Genomic DNA, 19577 nt, shown 5'->3' on the forward strand with positions numbered 1-19577 from the left:
AGATTAACATGGTAACGTCATGTTCTTCATCTACTCAAGTCTTGGTACAATGAGATGTGTTTGATGGCTAAAACCTGACAGCAGGGGGAGACAAAGAGATTGCTAGCGTTCAAAGCTGAATCCATCCAGTCAATAATATGAATATGACTTCTACTAACAACAAACTCATGGCTCATATAACATTAGTTAAATACATAGGTGTTTCTCTTCATACCTTCACTCCAACTAACTTGGAATCGTTCCTGTGGAGTTGGGATTTAAATTCCTTTAAAATTCCTGAGTTAAATTTGGACAAAGGAAGGAAAGCTAAACATTTTCCTGAATTGACTGGAATGTATTAAACTAAATGACTTTATGTATCCCAGTGGGTCAATTGTACTAGGCATTCGAAGTGGCAGCAAACATTCAATATAATGTATATGTTATGGTACATGCGGGAATACGGTACATGTGGGAAAACTAGGCTTCTCTTTGATTTCGTTTATTGTTCTATTGCCATTTGCCTAAAACACATGTTGTGTGTCCAAGTAATGATGCCGTAGTTGCAAGTAATGATGCCGTGAGTTGGCGGTTTTTTGATGTGTGTATGCGCGCTCGCAACAGCGGAAGCAGCCGTCCTCCGATGTGCAAAGAAGTGAAAAAGAAGTGTTGTGAAGAAGTGTTGTTTATAAATCAGACCTTTGTAGTGCCGGAGGAAAAAGGAAAGACGTAGGCAACGTAATGATAACTGTTTAATCAAAACAACAACTTGTACTCTCAGTACAGGACCAGAAAATGGTTACCAAAACTCGTGTATCTAAACAGGAAGGTGCAACGTTAATAATCCTCCCCTCTGCCCCTAGTGCCAGAACTGGTTCCCTCCCACTACACAACCAACAGTAAGAGGAGAACATGAACCCATAATGTAGTCACTACACCAGCCCCCCCAGTGTTCACCTCAATATTGGAAATCCTCACGGCGAGGAGGGCGTATGGCCCGGCCCCTACGATCGTAGGTAAAGTCAGGAGGTGCGGGAGGAGGTGTGACATCGCCCATCACGTCCTCCTGCAGGGAAGGACGGGGGGCAGCGACGACCGGGGGCTCGCGAGCTGCGGGGGGTTGTCGGGGTCGGAGGGGGGAATGGCCAGGGCGCGGCAGGGGAGGTAGGACTGGAGGCCGGCCTCTGCGCGGTGGCAGGGCCAAGTCCAGGGGCAGTTCAAGGTCCAAGTGGGCCGGTTTGAGGCGATCAACGGACACACACTCAGGCCTACCCCCCATGTCAACCATGAAGTTCTTGGCTCCGGCCTCGATGACACGGAAAGGCCCGTCATAAGGAGGACGTAGTGGAGTCCTGTGGCCATCATGACGAATGAAAACGAACCTCGCTGAGTGCAGCTCCGGGGGCACCCTCGAAGTAGGGACACCATGCTGCGTAGTCGGGACCGGGACGAAGGTCCTGGCGCTGTCCAGCAGGGAGGCGCGCTGAGCGGCGGCGGACCAGGGCTCCGTTGACTTGGGAATGAAGTCACCGGGGACCCGCAGCGGCTGTCCAAACACCAGCTCAGCGGACGACGACTGGAGGTCCTCCTTAGGCGCTGTCCTGAGCCCCAGCATGACCCACGGCAGCTTGTCAAGCCAGTCGCTGTCCGTGAGGCTGGCTCGAAGGGCGGCCTTCATGGATCGATGGAAACGCTCACAGAGCCCGTTCGCCTGCGGGTGATAGGCGGTTGTGCGGTGGAGCTTGACCCCCAGATTCTCCGCCACCGCTGCCCACAGCTCTGAAGTAAACTGTGAGCCACGGTCAGAGGAGAGATCAGCAGGGGTGCCGTAGCGGGAGACCCACACCGCGATGAACGCCCGGGCCAGGTCGGGGGCTGTCGTTGAGGAGAGCGGAACTGCCTCCGGCCAGCGAGTCGTCCTGTCCACCATGGTAAAGAGATAGGTGTATCCGTGCGAGGGGGGCAGCGGCCCTACCAGGTCCACGTTTACATGATCGAACCTCCGCTCAGGCACAGAGAACTGCTCCAGGGGGGCCTTGACGTGTCGATGCACCTTGGCGCGCTGGCAGGCGATGCACGTGTCAACCCAGGCCCTCACATCCCTCTTGAGCCCATGCCAGACGAATTTCTCTGACACCAGCCGTGAGGACGGTTTCCTACCAGGGTGAGACAAGCCGTGTATCGCCTCGAAGGCGGGGCGCCTCCAGTTGGCGGGGACCACCGGTCGTGGCTGACCCATGGAGACGTCGCACAGGAGCGTGGCCCCTGCGTCACCGAAAACCACCTCTTCTAGGCGCAGTCCTGTGTCCGACAACTTGAGAGCCTGGACGGCGGGGTCGGCGGCCTGGTCTGCAGCCATGCGCGCGTAGTCCAAACCCAGTTGGACCGCACCAACCACCGCCCTGGAGAGACAATCCGCGACCTGGTTGGACTTCCCAGCAACGTGCTGGATGTCTGTGGTGAACTCGGATATGTAGGCGAGCTGGCGCTGTTGGCGGTCGGACCACGGCTCCGCCACCTTGGACATGGCGTGCGTGAGTGGCTTGTGGTCCACGTAGGCCGTAAACTCGCGGCCCTCCAGTAAAAAACGGAAGTGTCTGACAGCAAGCCACAGCCCGAGGAGCTCCCTGTCGAATGTGCTGTACCTTTGCTCTCTGGGAGACAGCTGGCGGCTGAAGAATGCAAGAGGCTGCCAGGCGTCCCCAACCCACTGTTCGTACACCGCTCCCACAGCAAAGTCAGAGGCGTCCGTGGTGAGAGCAGTGGGTGCCGAGGGCGAGGGGTGGGCCAACATGGCAGCGCGGGCCAGGGCCGCCTTGGTGTCCTGAAAGGCTTTGACACGCTCCGCCGTCCAGTCCACCGGCTGCTTCAGAGTCTTGCCCTTCTGGGCATCGTACAGAGGCCGCAGGATGTGAGCGATGTGGTGGAGGAAGCGATAGTAGAAGGTTACCATCCCGATGAACCCCTTGAGCTCGCTGATTGTGCTGGGGCGCGGGAAAGCAGCGACAGCTTCTACCTTCGAGGGGAGGGGGGTCACCCCCTCTGCGGAGACCCGGTGCCCGAGAAAGTCGATGGCGTTCCGTCCGAACTCACACTTCGCCGGATTGACAATCAGCCCATGTTGGCTGAGCCGTGTGAAAAGGGCCCGGAGGTGGGACAGGTGCTCCTCCTCCGTGGTGCTTGCGACGAGGATGTCATCCAAGTAGACGAAGAGGAATGGTAGGTCCCGGAGCACCGAGTGCATGAGGCGTTGGAAGGTCTGCGCCGCGTTCTTCAGGCCGAACGGCATCCGCAGAAACTCGAAGAGCCCAAATGGCGTGATTACGGCCGTCTTAGGGACGTCCTCGGGGTGCACCGGCACCTGATGGTACCCCCGTACCAGGTCCACTTTGGAGAAGAAGCGTTTGCCTGCCAGGTTCGCTGAAAAGTCCTGGACATGTGGGACCGGGTAGCGGTCAGGCTTGGACGCGTCGTTGAGGCGGCGGTAGTCCCCACATGGGCGCCACCCGCCGTCTGACTTAGGGACGATGTGCAGGGGAGACGCCCAGGGGCTGCTCGAGCGCCGAACGATGCCCACCTGCTCCATATGCGCAAACTCCGCCCTGGCGATGGCCAGCTTCTCCGGGTTGAGGCGCCTGGCCCTGGCGTGGAGGGGAGGCCCCTCGGTCTCGATGTGGTGCTCCACTCCGTGTTTCACCGTGGGCGCGGAGAAGGTGGGCTTGGTAAGGTCGGGGAATTCGGCGAGCAGCCGAAGGTACTGGTCACTTTCGGCGAGCGTATTGGACCACCCGCTGTAGACCGCCTCCCCCTGCGTACAGGCGAATGAAGCGAAAGTCTGTGAGTTGACCAGGCGCCTGTTCCCCACGTCCACCAACAGGTTGTGGGCGCACAGAAAATCCGCACCAAGGAGGGGAAATGTGACAGCCGCTATGACAAAATCCCACGAAAAACATTGCCCTCCGAAGCACACGTCCACCGCCCTAGTGCCGTAAGAGCAGATAGGTGTGCCGTCCGCGCCTGCCAACTGCGGACCACGCTCCTCCTTCGCCATATCCGATCTCTCTGCCGGAATGATGCTCCACTGGGCACCTGTGTCACAAAGGAAACTGCGACCAGAGGCGGTGTCTTGTATGAAGAGCAGCCTGTTGGTGACGCCAGCGCTCAGGGCCACTACTGAGCGCCGGCCCCGCCGTTTCCCGTCGGTCCGAAGGTGCAGGGTGAGCGGCACCGTTTGGCCTTGGCGCCAAAAGTGGCGTGGTAGAAACAATGGCCCGCAGCGTTACCCTGCTGGCCAGAAGGTCTGGCGTCATCCTTCGCTCTCCTGCGACGGTCGGGTGGCGGGGCGGCCGCGGGAGCGAGCAGGTCGGGGGACCGTTGAGGCATGGCCAAGACGAACCGGTCCGCCTCCCTGGCCAGGGCGCGGGGCTCCATGATGGCGGTGTTGGCCAGCGCCATCCTAACTTGAGCTGGCAATGTGCGCATGAACAGCTCTGTGAAGAGGATCATGGGGTCTTCTGTACCGAGCAGGTTTAGCATCCTCTCCATGCTCGCAGAAGGCCTCTCGTCACCCAAGTCCGACATGGCAAACAGGCGACGCACCCTCTCCGCAGTGGACAGTTCAAATGTCTCTAGAAGCAGGGTCTTGAGGCGCTCATATTTGTTCGTCGTCGGGGGAGCAGACAAAAAACCTACCACTCGAGCCGCGGTGGAGCTGCCCAACATTGCCACAGCATGGTTGTACCGGTCGTCGTCGTCATCGATGTCACTTTTATTGAAATGTGCCTCTACAATAGCAAACCATGCAGCAGGCGTTGAGTCCCAGAATTCTGGTAGCTTGAGAGTGGGAGTGTGCGCACCACGCGTTACCCTGACAGGGGATGGTGATGGCTGCCGCTGGTTTGAACGTCTTCCTCGCCCGGACATTTTGCAGGATTGTAATGTTCGTCGCTGGTTTTCGTACACAATTACGTTAACAAAAATCCACGTCGGGTCACCAGTGTAGTGCCGGAGGAAAAAGGAAAGACGTAGGCAACGTAATGATAACTGTTTAATCAAAACAACAACTTGTACTCTCAGTACAGGACCAGAAAATGGTTACCAAAACTCGTGTATCTAAACAGGAAGGTGCAACGTTAATAATCCTCCCCTCTGCCCCTAGTGCCAGAACTGGTTCCCTCCCACTACACAACCAACAGTAAGAGGAGAACATGAACCCATAATGTAGTCACTACACCTTCGTAGATAATTTGACAACGTAAAGTCTTAAGGTGAGTTTACACATTCACATCTCTTGTGCAACGTTTTCCATCATTATTAGCCAGCTAACTTTCGTTAGCTATGAGGCTAACGATTAGCTAGCTTTGTGTTAGCCAAGCCACTACATTTAGGCTACTCCGTTCACGGGTAAGTCATATATCAACAAAACTAGGCTACACTTACCAACAGTAACTGAAGTGAGCGTATACTTTTATTACATACATACATACATACTGATTCACACATTAAACCCAATGAGCCCAGGAGCCAAAACGAAACAAAAGAAACACTTAACACTGGCGCGAATCACCACTCTCCCCCTCAACGCAAATTAGCATGCTACTAGCCTCAATGCTAGCGGACATGCAAAGTTCGACAGAATACACCCCTCAGTGGTTAACAATACCCCTACAAAACTGTATCAACTAACACTTAATATTTATATACATCTGGTTCTCAAAACGTTTACCTTCTTGGTGACTTTACATACCTGTTTTATGTACTGGCAACCTCTCATACCAGGTACTTCACCCCGGCTTCACCAGTCTAGCTAGTCAACAGCCTTCTCACACTCTATCAATAACAACAGCCCCCAGACAATAATGTGTAACTAGCTAGGTAATATATATCATCATAACTAGCTAGGTAGTAATATATATCATCATAACTAGCTAGGTAGTAATATATATCATCATAACTAGCTATGTAGCTACAGTAAGTCATATATATCATCATAACTAGCTAGGTAGCTACAGTGGCTAGATAGTCTAATTCCATTTAGCATGTTTTTGTTGTTGTTGTTGTTGTTGTTGTTGTTGTTTTTAGTTCAGCTGTGGAGCCTGATTGCCATCGCAAACCCTTGCAGCAACAGATTAACACATTTTGTTAATTAATTTATCTGCATTATGACTATAGGATGGTGGGGGGGGGGGGGGGGGGTGCTCAGCATTATACCAAACACAGTCCCAATTTGTGTGTTGATGAGAGATAATTTATTTGTTCTCTTTTACACCCTCATAGGAGTTCTGTAATGACCAGGCACAGGAAGATGGACTACCATCCACCAGGGGTCGTCCATCCCTCGGACAAGACTGAGACAGCAGGCCTAGTCTTTACACCCAGACCTCCCGCTGCTCAAAGACCACGCCTGGCCTCCACCCCTGTGAAAACTCTCTCCTCTCCTCCAGAGCCTGCTGAGGGTCACAAGGGGGTAACATCTGAAGTATCCGGGGGGTGTAGTTCCGCCTCCGCCCCCACCGCCGCATTCAGCCTCAACGAAAACCACATGGTGTGTCTGCCTCTCGTCCATAACGGTCAGCTGTTGTGGGCGCGCTCAGAGCAGACCCAGGAGCTGGAGGGCACAGAGAAGCTGGTGGAGGCCTACAACGTGTTCCCCTACCTGACCCTGACGGAGACGGCCGTGCTCGCCCAGAGCTGCTCCCTGCACCCCGACCAGGTCCGAGTGTGGTTCATGGTCCGGAGGCTCCGCTTCGGCATCAGCTGGGACGGCGAGGAGATACCCGAGGTTCGCAGCAAACTGCTGCACTCCATTCCACCCCCCGACGCAATCGGCGGAGGGGGGGAAGGGAAAGGAGGCAGAAAGGGAGGAGGTGGCGAAGGAAAAGATGCTGGAGGGGCGAGTTGTCCTCAGGAGGGAGGATGTCAACAACAACAACAACAAGCACAAACTGTCAAACTGCCTCCTCCACCTCCTCCTCCTCCACCTCCTCCTCCTTCTCCTCCTCCACCTCCTCCTCCACCTCCACCTCCTCCTCCACCTCCACCTCTATCTCCTCCTCCTCCTTCTCCTCCTCCACCTCCTGTCTCCACCTCCTCCTCCTCCTTCTCCTCCTCCACCTCCTCCTCCTCCTCCTCCTCCTCCTTCTCCTCCTCCACCTCCTCCTCCTCCTCCTCCTCCTCCTCCTCCACCTCCACCTCCTCCTCCACCTCCACCTCCTCCTCCTCCTGTCTCCACCTCCAAACCAGGGCCCCAGAAGAAGAAAAAGCCCCAGAGCACAAGTCCATCCAAGCCAGGCCGGGGGCCGAGGAAGGCCTCAGCAGCTCAGAAGGCCATCCTGAGGCAGGCCTTCCTCACCTGCCAGTGGCCCACCAAGGAGGACTGCACACTTTTGCAGGCGCAGACGGGTCTCACCCGCCGTAACATAACCCGGTGGTTCGGCGACACGCGCAACCACGTCCAGCACGGCCTCGAGAGATGGATAACGGAGGAGGATCGCTGTAAGATTATAGCTGAGGCCAAAGAGAGGCAACAGAGGAAGTCACAACAAAAATCTTAATTCACTGTTCATTCATTAATGAATGTGCCAAGGCCTGCCACCTCCTACAAAGAAGAGTAGCCTTCATGAGCACCGCAAAATAAACTGCCCCTCCTTTTTTTTATACATATTTAATTGCTTTATATATTGTATTTTATTGTAATGCCAATGGTATTTTTTGTGTAATAGTTCAAGTGTTATAGTACTTGAATGTACGTTTTTAATTTATATTGCTATGAATTGTATTGTGTCTCACAACTCCATGTGAGTGGTCCTCAACTTTTTAATGCACCTTTTGTTGCTGTTCTTTATACCATACCTGTTTGTTGAGGAGTGGTGTCAATCTATCTATCTTCATTGTTTTAATCTTCATTCACTGTTCATTCATTGTTTTAATCTTCATTCACTCTATTGCCTCCAGACTCACATGTTCTTTCTCTTTTCTTAATGAATAAACAGTTTTTTCCTTGTTCTGCAACTATTTCTCCTCATTTATATTTTGTGAGCTGCATCATTGTCAACAGATGAACTACACAGATGAAATCATGTATATAAGAGAGTAGGAGATGAATGTAATTTAAAAATGCCATCTTTGTCCATCACACATTATATCATCACTGTGTTTAACATGGTACAATTGATAGAAAAAGAGGATTATATACATCAAACATATTTGTATTCTAATTTGTACAACCAACTTTTCTACATTTTACATTATACACCAGCAGTAGGGGTGTAACGGATCACCTAACTCACGGATCGGATCGTGTCACGGATTTTGAGTCACGGATCGGATCATTTTTCGGATCAACACAAAACATATATATTTTTAAATAAAAACAACATTTTCCTTGAATTCTGTAAAAACACCACTTTTAATGTGTGAAACAAAAAAACAACATTCAAGATGTCAAAACTGATATATATATATATATCACATATATATAACATCTATATATAACAACATATATATATATAACAACATATATATAACATCACTGCTGCAAAGTAACAGAGTACTTTTTTTGTGTGTTTACACAATCACCCAGGCTGCTTAGCGGGTGATATGACGTGATATAATTGGGACAGAGATGAGTGAATGAATGTTGTTGTCAACTCAGTACACATGCAGAGAGTGAGAATAAAGCGCACATGATTGTTTTTCTACCGGTTACATTTGAATGAATGAATGGTCTTTATTGTCATTGCTACAGTACAGGTACCAAAGAACGAAATTTAGGAGGGGTGGCTCCCCTGGTGTTAGGAAAGAAAGAAAAAAAAATGGTATTGATCCGCGGTACACATGCGTTCCGAACCGTGGAGGGCGATCCGAACGGATCACGGATTATCCGTGATCCGTTACACCCCTAACCAGCAGCATAATGTGTTAAGCTTATCATACTCATTGTACATATTATACTCTTAGTATTCAAAATATTACTCGAACAGAAGGTTGCCACGATTGGCACAAGTACATGTTGTGATCAGCTCCACATCTTATCTTCTATTCTCATTCGACCTGATGAGTGATTAGCCAATCACAGAGGGTTAGGGTTAGACACTCCCCTAATTCCAGTACTCCATAGAGCCTGCCGGCTGGGGCTGCCAGGACTCCGCCCCCTCGATGATCCGGCGAATCACAGAAGCAGCGCTGATCATAATATGACCAGCTGCTTGGAGGAGGGTGGAGGCAACACAGAGGGCTTCTCTGAGAGAGGAAGAACGTGAGTGAATCAGTTGAATATACAGGCAGTAATTAGTAAAAAAAAAAAAAAAGTTCAATACCCCCCCCTTACACGCACAAAGTCACACCATATCCTCTGCTCACCTGACGGTTTTCTTGGGCCCAAGGCATTTGAAGTCTGCACTGACTGAATACCAGCCCCTGAAGGTGGCCTTCACGCTCAGAGAACCAAAGAGGTCCTTGGGGTTCAGTCTGTACAGGTCAAAGGTCACACATGCGATGTCTTTTCCTGTCCGGGGCTTGATCTGATCTTGGGGTTTGGAGTAAGCCTTTCCCTGAGGGTTTGGTTGAGAGAAACAAGGCTTTAGTTTAGACCAGGGGTCGGCAATTAGGTTTGGCCTCGGGCCCAAAAAAAATGTAGCCACTAGATGGCGGGCCCGAACATAATCAAAGGATAATTTGTAATTAAAGTAATTGATTGTTAAAAAATGTGACACGTTCTAATGCTTTGACTTTTCTTTCGAGAAATGTACACATCGCTAGTCAACTAACACAGCTTGTTTTGTGAGCCTGCTAACAATGTAAAGTAGTGTTATAATTAACTAGGTAGCAGTCCAATCCATTTCGTTGCAGTATTAGGCTTGACTAGCGAGTTTGTGTTGTGATTCTCAACAACGTTGAAACGTAGTTTCACCCTTTTCCATAGTTTTGAATAATAAATGTGTGGACTGACGATGTATCGCAGCCTAACTTATTCTAATAATTATTGAACATACTTTTATTCTGAATGATTCCCCCCTCCTCCAGACAAGGTCACATTATTTATTATTGGATTGGTTGTTTGCGTGTCGGGTGAAGTTAGCTAAACATTTAACCTGCTAACTAGCAAGAGATACATAATGTCACTCTCCAAAGGTCTAAAGAGGAAAGTTGACGGTGAAAACAGGGCATTTAAAGAGGAATGGACAGCGAACTATACGTTCATCCTACCTGGTTTCATCAATGCAAAGCCGTTGTGTGAGACTCACATCTTCCCTGCTCACAATGTTCCCTTTCTATACATGCGAGTCATCCTTTTCCTCAATGAATGTGATAAAGACGCACGAGAGGAATCGATAGATGCATAAAAATAAAAATAAACTGCCTGCGGATTAAAGTGACGTCAATATCACCAGATATCAAGCAAATAGTGACCGATGGGAGATGCCACTTTTCACATTAAGTGAGTACCAAGCCTGTCGTTATTGTATTTAATAACCTAATTGTATTTTGTATATTTTGAATGAATGGCTTATGGCTCATTGTAATTATTATCCCTAATAGCGCGTTTGCTCTGTCGTTTCAGGAGCATAGGCCTACCACCACTTTTGCGCCGATTTTGTTGTCAATGTTTTTCAGAAAATTAAACAGAATTTGCTTTGTTACTGTTCATATGTGTGTTGCAGTCACATACGTAAACATTACGTTTGAATGATTTAATGAGCTGATGTTATTTTTTTCAAACCACACCGCATGTCGGCTATTTCAGCACCACGCCTTGTCCACCTGCTTATGATTCTCTCTGAGGTGACTCATTAACTTCGGTGCACCCCGCTGCCTGATTGTCTGTCCCTGTGTCATTCACTCTCAACATGAATAAAAGTACAATAAGCATTATTCAGGTGGTGGTAGATTCTCTATTCGGACATTATAGGCGCGGTGTGGGACTGTCGGTCCGATATTGTAAAAAAAGAAAAAAAAAGAAAAGGGGATTCTCAAAATAATCTGCTGGGCCAAATATTATTGGTGACGGGCCAGCAATGGCCCACGGGCCGCCTATTGCCGACCCCTGGCCTACAGCATAGACCGTTAGTTAACCCTAACCCTACAGCATAGACCGTTAGTTAACCCTACTACAGCATAGACTGTATGGTTGGCCTGGACAGCACGCTGGCCGTTTGCTCAGAATGACGTCGTGTGTGTGACTGTGCGGACATATCCATACACAAACGGCAACAAGAACAGACCGACAGGCTACACACCACCCCGAGTTAATTTGATTCATAGATTAATCAATATCTCTAATAATATCAAATAATAGACCATTCTTACCTTTAACAATGACCAACACATCCTCTCCTCCTGACATTAGTTTGTGCAAAGTCCTTCATGTAACATAGTATGTTTGTTAAATCCATTTGACGTGCGCGCTGGCTTTCAATGCTGAGAATCGCTAGTCTGGAGAGTCTGTCCTGGGACATGGTGCTTCTCAGATAGCTTTTGATAATTGTGAGTTTTGGAAACGATCTCTCGGCCGGGTCAGCATGCGCCATGCAGCTGCAGTAACACTGACCTCCACAGCGGTGCAACAGGTGCATCCACAACGTTCGTCCCTGACCCAGTGCTAATTGCATCCTGTAATATTCTTAATAAGGATGCACGGACACAGACTCAAGGTAAGTGTGACTTTACTCGTAAACTTCAAGGTACGGAATCCCGTAAAGGACATACAGTGCGCATGACATAGAATAGGTAGATTAGTCTGCTATTACACTCATCTACTACACTCCTCCCCTTAGCTAATAACCTCTTATCCATGAACTAATTAAATGACCTAAGAACATGTCAACTCTAACATCCTGCTAAACCTAATTAACGTCCTACTTCTGCCAGAACGGCACAGTCTCTGCCTATTGCATGGGCTACACCCAACTAAAGGTCAAGTCTCTCAGGAGGGTTTCGTTGGCGCACAGGATTACGTCTTGCTATCTGGCCTTCAGGCGGAGGGCCAAGTTAGGCTGGTAACTCAGGCTCCTCTTGTCCACATCTCCAGTCTAGGGCGAAGTTCCCTGGGTCGTTGTTGATATCCTTGTCTGCGTCGGCAGGAACGTTAGACCTCAGCAGATGATCCACGTGCATGCTGACTTGGCGATGACCCACCTGTACGGTGTAGGTTAGAGGGCCTTTACGGTGTAGGATAACACCTGAGTTCCACAGGCGCTTGGGATGGCGGAAATCACAGACCTTCACCCTCTCCCCCTCACTGAAGTGTCTGACAGGCCTTGAGTGCTTGTCATGGGCCTTCTTCTGCTGTAGTTGATGCTTAACTACAGTGTTTGACAGGTCTGGCTTCAGTAGTGTCAGGCGGGTGCGGGGTTGGCGTTTGAATGAATGAATGGTCTTTATTGTCATTGCTACAGTACAGGTACCAAACAACGAAATTTAGGAGGGGGTGGCTCCCCTGGTGTTAGGAAAGAAAAAAAAAAATCACAAGAAGGGAAGGAGCTGGTTTACATAAATAAAGGCTATGTACACTATCCACTGTACTATACTGTACAGATAGACGACTAGGGTTGTCATATTGCACAATAGTGTTATTGCACATTTATTTAAAGTGTCGCAGTTTGCAGGCTTGAAATGTACATATTTGTGCCTCAGCACTACACCTGATTTTTTCAGTCCAGCAGCTGCCAACAATCCGTCCAGACTGTCCAGGGCCCAGAACCTAGGTCTTTGCTGTGTTCAGGGCCTGGACGGCCCTGTGGTAGAAGCTGTTCTTCAGTCTGTTTGTCCTTGCGGCCAGGGTCCTGAACCGCCTTTTCGAGGGCAGCCGGGTAAAGTGTTCGTACCCAGGGTGGGTTGGGTCCCTGGAGATCTTGGAGGCCTTCCTGAGACAGCGTGTGTTGTACAGCTCTTCCAGAGAGGGGAGGGGGGCGCCGGTGATCTTCTGTGCTGTTCTCACGACTCTCTGTAGCGCATTTCTCTCCGCGGTAGTGCAGCTGGAGAACCAGTTGCAGATGCCGTAGGTGAGGATGCTCTCCACTGCGCCGCGGTAGAAGGTCACCAGTATCTCCTGCTTGCTGTGTTCCTTCCTGAGGACTCTCAGGATGTATAGCCGCTGTTGTGCCTTCTTGATGGTGTCTTTTGTGTTGTCCTTCCAGGTCAGGTCATCCCGCATGTGCATCCCCAGGAATCGGAGGGTTGAGACTCTCTCCACGCTCTCTCCGTCGATGAGCAGGGGCTGGATCTCTGACTTTTTCCTCCTGAAGTCTACGATGATTTCCTGGGTCTTTGACTTGTTCAGTAGCAGGTTGTTAACCTTGCACAGGTTGCTCAGTTGCTCTACCTCATCCCTGTACGCCGCCTCGTCCCCCCCCGAGATGCATCCCACCACGGTGGTGTCGTCTGCAAACTTTACGATGGAGTTGCTGGGGTGGACGGGGGTGAAGTCGTAGGTGTAGAGGTTGTAGAGGATGGGGCTTAGCACGCAGCCCTGGGGAACTGAGGAACAGTTCAGCTGGTGTACGTTCAGTCACTGTGTGGGGGGTATTTCGGTAGCTGAACAAGAAGCGGGCAAGCCTCTGGTGAGTGGGCACAGCCTGAACCTCCTGCTTAGTCCAAGCCTTCTTGAAGATTTGCACAGCTCTTTCAGCTGCTCCATTTGAGGCTGGATGATACGGCGGTGATAATGTGTGTCTCGTCCCGTTGTTTCTCAGGAAAGTCTCAAACTGCGCTGAAGTGAAGGGAGGACCGTTGTCTGAGACCAGCTCTTTAGGAAGGCCATAAGCCGCAAACATTTTACACAAGTAAATGTAGTGTACTTTGAAGTAAATGTACAGTAACTTACTTTCTGCAAAGATACTGAAAAAAAGGATAAAACATAGAATAAAGGATAGAAGCAAAAGATAGAATAAAGGATAGAAGCAAATTGCGGCATTTCTGATTCATTCTTGTTGCCTAATACTTTACTATTACTATAAATCAAACCATTTTTATAATGAAATATTCATTCTTGACTGTGACTTAGCGACCGTAAAAAACTGTAAAGGGATAGTTATAGTCAGGTGGTTCTTTACCTTTAAAGTAGCCCTTGGGTCAGGAGAAACTGTAATTGATGGTTCAGGGGTGTTTAACTACGAGTGCCAATGGATGTTTTCCTCAATGATTGTTTTTTACATGTTAGCATTGTTAGAATTTCAAAATCACACTTAGAAATAGTATCTGGAAGCATTTCATTATTAGTTTATAGCCATTGCTGCCGCAAAAGCGTGATGTAGCATGATATGGCCCATCTGCTCCTGTGTGTACGTAAACGCAATAAATTCAACAAATGACTATGTGTGTATTAGACTTGATTGCATATACTGTATTTACAGTTCTATTTATTATTATTCTTATTATTACAAGTGTAACAGGTCGGAGGTCAGGACCTGGTAGGCAGGAGACAATCAGGGCAGATGGTTTATAGTAAGTTTATAGGATTATGGTGACCTTCTTTATATGCATGCCCCTGCAAAATGTTTGCAATCCCTGGACTCTGTGTACCACGGTGCCCTGAGGTTCGTCATATGTTGCAAAGCCCTCACTCACCACTGTACCTTATATGGCAGAGTTGAGTGGCCCTCATTGGCTGCACGTCGTCTCTCACACTGGCACACCGTTATATATAAAGCCATTTTAGGCGACTCCCCCAATATCTATGTGGCTATATTTCAAGAACCCAGAGTACTTACTCCTTACGTTCCAACGACTGTTATCTCCCAAATGTCCCCAAAGTTCACACTGAATTCGGCAAGCACTCCTTCATGCACTTTGCGCCCGCTGCCTGGAATTCATTACAGAGCACTTTGAACTTGAAATAATTCATTTCTCTTGGAACATTTAAAAACCTTGTGAGTAACTTGGAATCAGCCTCGTATCGTTCTTGCCCATGTTTTATATGAAAGTCCCATTATTTTTATCCTATTGCTCTGATGAAATTGTATTTTGTCTATTTTTTGTTGTTGATCTGGTGTTGTTTTATTGTGTAATTGTGCTGTTTGTTTTGGCTGTTGAAGCTTTATGTTTTTAAGCTGCTGTCTTGGCCAGGCTTCCCTTGAAAAAGAGATCATTGTATCTCAATGGGACCGACCCTGGTTAAATAAAGGCTAAATACATTTTTTTTTTAAAAAGTCAGGTATGAGCCTCAGCCCCGTTTCTAACTTGTTGAATGCCTGGTGTGTCCGGGAATACCAAACGTATAGGTATGTTTCAAATCTCGTAATGATTGCAGTTGCTCGTAATCATCAAAATGCTTACTTCTAATATAATTGGTTTAGTTCTAGGCTAACATGGAAACCTTTATTTGAGCTGCAGCCACACGTTAATCTACAGAAATTTAATAATTACACTGTTACACTAATGCAAAAATACTTCTGGTGGTAATCTACAGTATTTGAATAATTACACTGTTACACTAATGCAAAAATACTTCTGGTGGTCATTGGTTAGTGTGGTGGGACTGGTGGTCATTGGTTAGTGTGGTGGGACTGGTGGTCATTGGTTAGTGTGGTGGGACTGGTGGTCATTGGTTAGGTGTGGTGGACTGGTGGTCATTGGTTAGTGTGGTGGACTGGTGGTCATTGGTTAGGTGTGGTGGACTGGTGGTCATTGGTTAGTGTGATGGGACTGGTGGTCATTGGTTAGTGTGGTGGACTGGTGGTCATTGGTTAGTGTGGTGGACTGGTGGTCATTGGTTAGTGTGGTTGGGCTGGTGGTCATTGGTTAGGTGTGGTGGACTGGTGGTCATTGGTTAGGTGTGGTGGACTGGTGGTCATTGGTTAGTTGTGGTGGACTGGTGGTCATTGGTTAGTTGTGGTGGACTGGTGGTCATTGGTTAGTGTGGTGGACTGGTGGTCATTGGTTAGGTGTGGTGGACTGGTGGTCATTGGTTAGTGTGGTGGACTGGTGGTCATTGGTTAGTGTGATGTCACTGGTGGTCATTGGTTAGGTGTGGTGGACTGGTGGTCATTGGTTAGTTTGGTGGGGCTGGTGGTCATTGGTTAGTGTGATGTCACTGGTGGTCATTGGTTAGGTGTGGTGGACTGGTGGTCATTGGTTAGTTGTGGTGGGACTGGTGGTCATTGGTTAGTGTGATGTCACTGGTGGTCATTGGTTAGTGTGATGTCACTGGTGGTCATTGGTTAGGTGTGGTGGACTGGTGGTCATTGGTTAGTTGTGGTGGACTGGTGGTCATTGGTTAGTTGTGGTGGACTGGTGGTCATTGGTTAGTTGTGGTGGGACTGGTGGTCATTGGTTAGTTGTGGTGGACTGGTGGTCATTGGTTAGGTGTGGTGGGACTGGTGGTCATTGGTTAGGTGTGGTGGACTGGTGGTCATTGGTTAGTTGTGGTGGACTGGTGGTCATTGGTTAATGTGGTGGACTGGTGGTCATTGGTTAGTGTGGTGGGACTGGTGGTCATTGGTTAGTGTGGTGGGACTGGTGGTCATTGGTTAGTGTGGTGGGACTGGTGGTCATTGGTTAGTGTGGTGGGACTGGTGGTCATTGGTTAGTTGTGGTGGGGCTGGTGGTCATTGGTTAGTGTGATGTCACTGGTGGTCATTGGTTAGGTGTGGTGGACTGGTGGTCATTGGTTAGTTTGGTGGGGCTGGTGGTCATTGGTTAGTGTGATGTCACTGGTGGTCATTGGTTAGGTGTGGTGGACTGGTGGTCATTGGTTAGTTGTGGTGGGACTGGTGGTCATTGGTTAGTGTGATGTCACTGGTGGTCATTGGTTAGTGTGATGTCACTGGTGGTCATTGGTTAGGTGTGGTGGACTGGTGGTCATTGGTTAGTTGTGGTGGACTGGTGGTCATTGGTTAGTTGTGGTGGACTGGTGGTCATTGGTTAGGTGTGGTGGACTGGTGGTCATTGGTTAGTGTGGTGGACTGGTGGTCATTGGTTAGTGTGGTGGACTGGTGGTCATTGGTTAGTGTGATGGGACTGGTGGTCATTGGTTAGTTGTGGTGGACTGGTGGTCATTGGTTAGTTGTGGTGAACTGGTGGTCATTGGTTAGTTGAGGTGGACTGGTGGTCATTGGTTAGTTGTGGTGGGACTGGTGGTCATTGGTTAGTGTGATGTCACTGGTGGTCATTGGTTAGGTGTGGTGGACTGGTGGTCATTGGTTAGTTGTGGTGGACTGGTGGTCATTGGTTAGTTGTGGTGGACTGGTGGTCATTGGTTAGGTGTGGTGGACTGGTGGTCATTGGTTAGTTGTGGTGGACTGGTGGTCATTGGTTAGTGTGGTGGGGCTGGTGGTCATTGGTTAGTGTGGTGGGGCTGGTGGTCATTGGTTAGTTGTGGTGGACTGGTGGTCATTGGTTAGGTGTGGTGGACTGGTGGTCATTGGTTAGTGTGATGTCACTGGTGGTCATTGGTTAGTGTGGTGGACTGGTGGTCATTGGTTAGTGTGGTGGACTGGTGGTCATTGGTTAGTGTGGTGGACTGGTGGTCATTGGTTAGTGTGATGGGACTGGTGGTCATTGGTTAGGTGTGGTGGGACTGGTGGTCATTGGTTAGTGTGATGGGACTGGTGGTCATTGGTTAGGTGTGGTGGGACTGGTGGTCATTGGTTAATGTGATGTCACTGGTGGTCATTGGTTAGTTGAGGTGGACTGGTGGTCATTGGTTAGTTGTGGTGGGACTGGTGGTCATTGGTTAGGTGTGGTGGACTGGTGGTCATTGGTTAGGTGTGGTGGACTGGTGGTCATTGGTTAGGTGTGGTGGACTGGTGGTCATTGGTTAGGTGTGGTGGACTGGTGGTCATTGGTTAGGTGTGGTGGACTGGTGGTCATTGGTTAGTTGTGGTGGGACTGGTGGTCATTGGTTAGTGTGATGGGACTGGTGGTCATTGGTTAGTGTGATGTCACTGGTGGTCATTGGTTAGTTGTGGTGGACTGGTGGTCATTGGTTAGTGTGATGTCACTGGTGGTCATTGGTTAGTGTGTGGGGCTGGTGGTCATTGGTTAGTGTGGTGGGACTGGTGGTCATTGGTTAGTGTGGTGGGGCTGGTGGTCATTGGTTAGTTGTGGTGGACTGGTGGTCATTGGTTAATGTGATGTCACTGGTGGTCATTGGTTAGTGTGGTGGGGCTGGTGGTCATTGGTTAGTTGTGGTGGACTGGTGGTCATTGGTTAGTTGTGGTGGACTGGTGGTCATTGGTTAGTTGTGGTGGACTGGTGGTCATTGGTTAGTTGTGGTGGACTGGTGGTCATTGGTTAGTGTGATGGGACTGGTGGTCATTGGTTAGTTGTGGTGGGACTGGTGGTCATTGGTTAGTTGTGGTGGACTGGTGGTCATTGGTTAGTTGTGGTGGGACTGGTGGTCATTGGTTAGGTGTGGTGGGACTGGTGGTCATTGGTTAATGTGATGTCACTGGTGGTCATTGTTTAGTTGTGGTGGACTGGTGGTCATTGGTTAGTGTGGTGGACTGGTGGTCATTGGTTAGTGTGGTGGGGCTGGTGGTCATTGGTTAGTTGTGGTGGACTGGTGGTCATTGGTTAGTTGAGGTGGACTGGTGGTCATTGGTTAGTGTGGTGGACTGGTGGTCATTGGTTAGTGTGGTGGACTGGTGGTCATTGGTTAGTTGAGGTGGACTGGTGGTCATTGGTTAGTTGAGGTGGACTGGTGGTCATTGGTTAGTGTGATGGGACTGGTGGTCATTGGTTAGGTGTGGTGGACTGGTGGTCATTGGTTAGGTGTGGTGGACTGGTGGTCATTGGTTAGTTGTGGTGGACTGGTGGTCATTGGTTAGTTGTGGTGGACTGGTGGTCATTGGTTAGTTGTGGTGGGACTGGTGGTCATTGGTTAGGTGTGGTGGACTGGTGGTCATTGGTTAGTTGTGGTGGACTGGTGGTCATTGGTTAATGTGGTGGACTGGTGGTCATTGGTTAGTGTGGTGGGACTGGTGGTCATTGGTTAGTGTGGTGGGACTGGTGGTCATTGGTTAGTTGTGGTGGGGCTGGTGGTCATTGGTTAGTGTGATGTCACTGGTGGTCATTGGTTAGGTGTGGTGGACTGGTGGTCATTGGTTAGTTTGGTGGGGCTGGTGGTCATTGGTTAGTGTGATGTCACTGGTGGTCATTGGTTAGGTGTGGTGGACTGGTGGTCATTGGTTAGGTGTGGTGGACTGGTGGTCATTGGTTAGTTGTGGTGGGACTGGTGGTCATTGGTTAGTGTGATGTCACTGGTGGTCATTGGTTAGTGTGATGTCACTGGTGGTCATTGGTTAGGTGTGGTGGACTGGTGGTCATTGGTTAGTTGTGGTGGGACTGGTGGTCATTGGTTAGTGTGATGTCACTGGTGGTCATTGGTTAGTGTGATGTCACTGGTGGTCATTGGTTAGGTGTGGTGGACTGGTGGTCATTGGTTAGTTGTGGTGGACTGGTGGTCATTGGTTAGTTGTGGTGGACTGGTGGTCATTGGTTAGGTGTGGTGGACTGGTGGTCATTGGTTAGTGTGGTGGACTGGTGGTCATTGGTTAGTGTGGTGGACTGGTGGTCATTGGTTAGTGTGATGGGACTGGTGGTCATTGGTTAGTTGTGGTGGACTGGTGGTCATTGGTTAGTTGTGGTGAACTGGTGGT

This window comes from Nansenia antarctica, assembly GCF_963989245.1.
Source record: "Nansenia antarctica genome assembly, chromosome: 8".
In the NCBI taxonomy this organism is placed as follows: Eukaryota; Metazoa; Chordata; class Actinopteri; order Argentiniformes; family Microstomatidae; genus Nansenia; species Nansenia antarctica.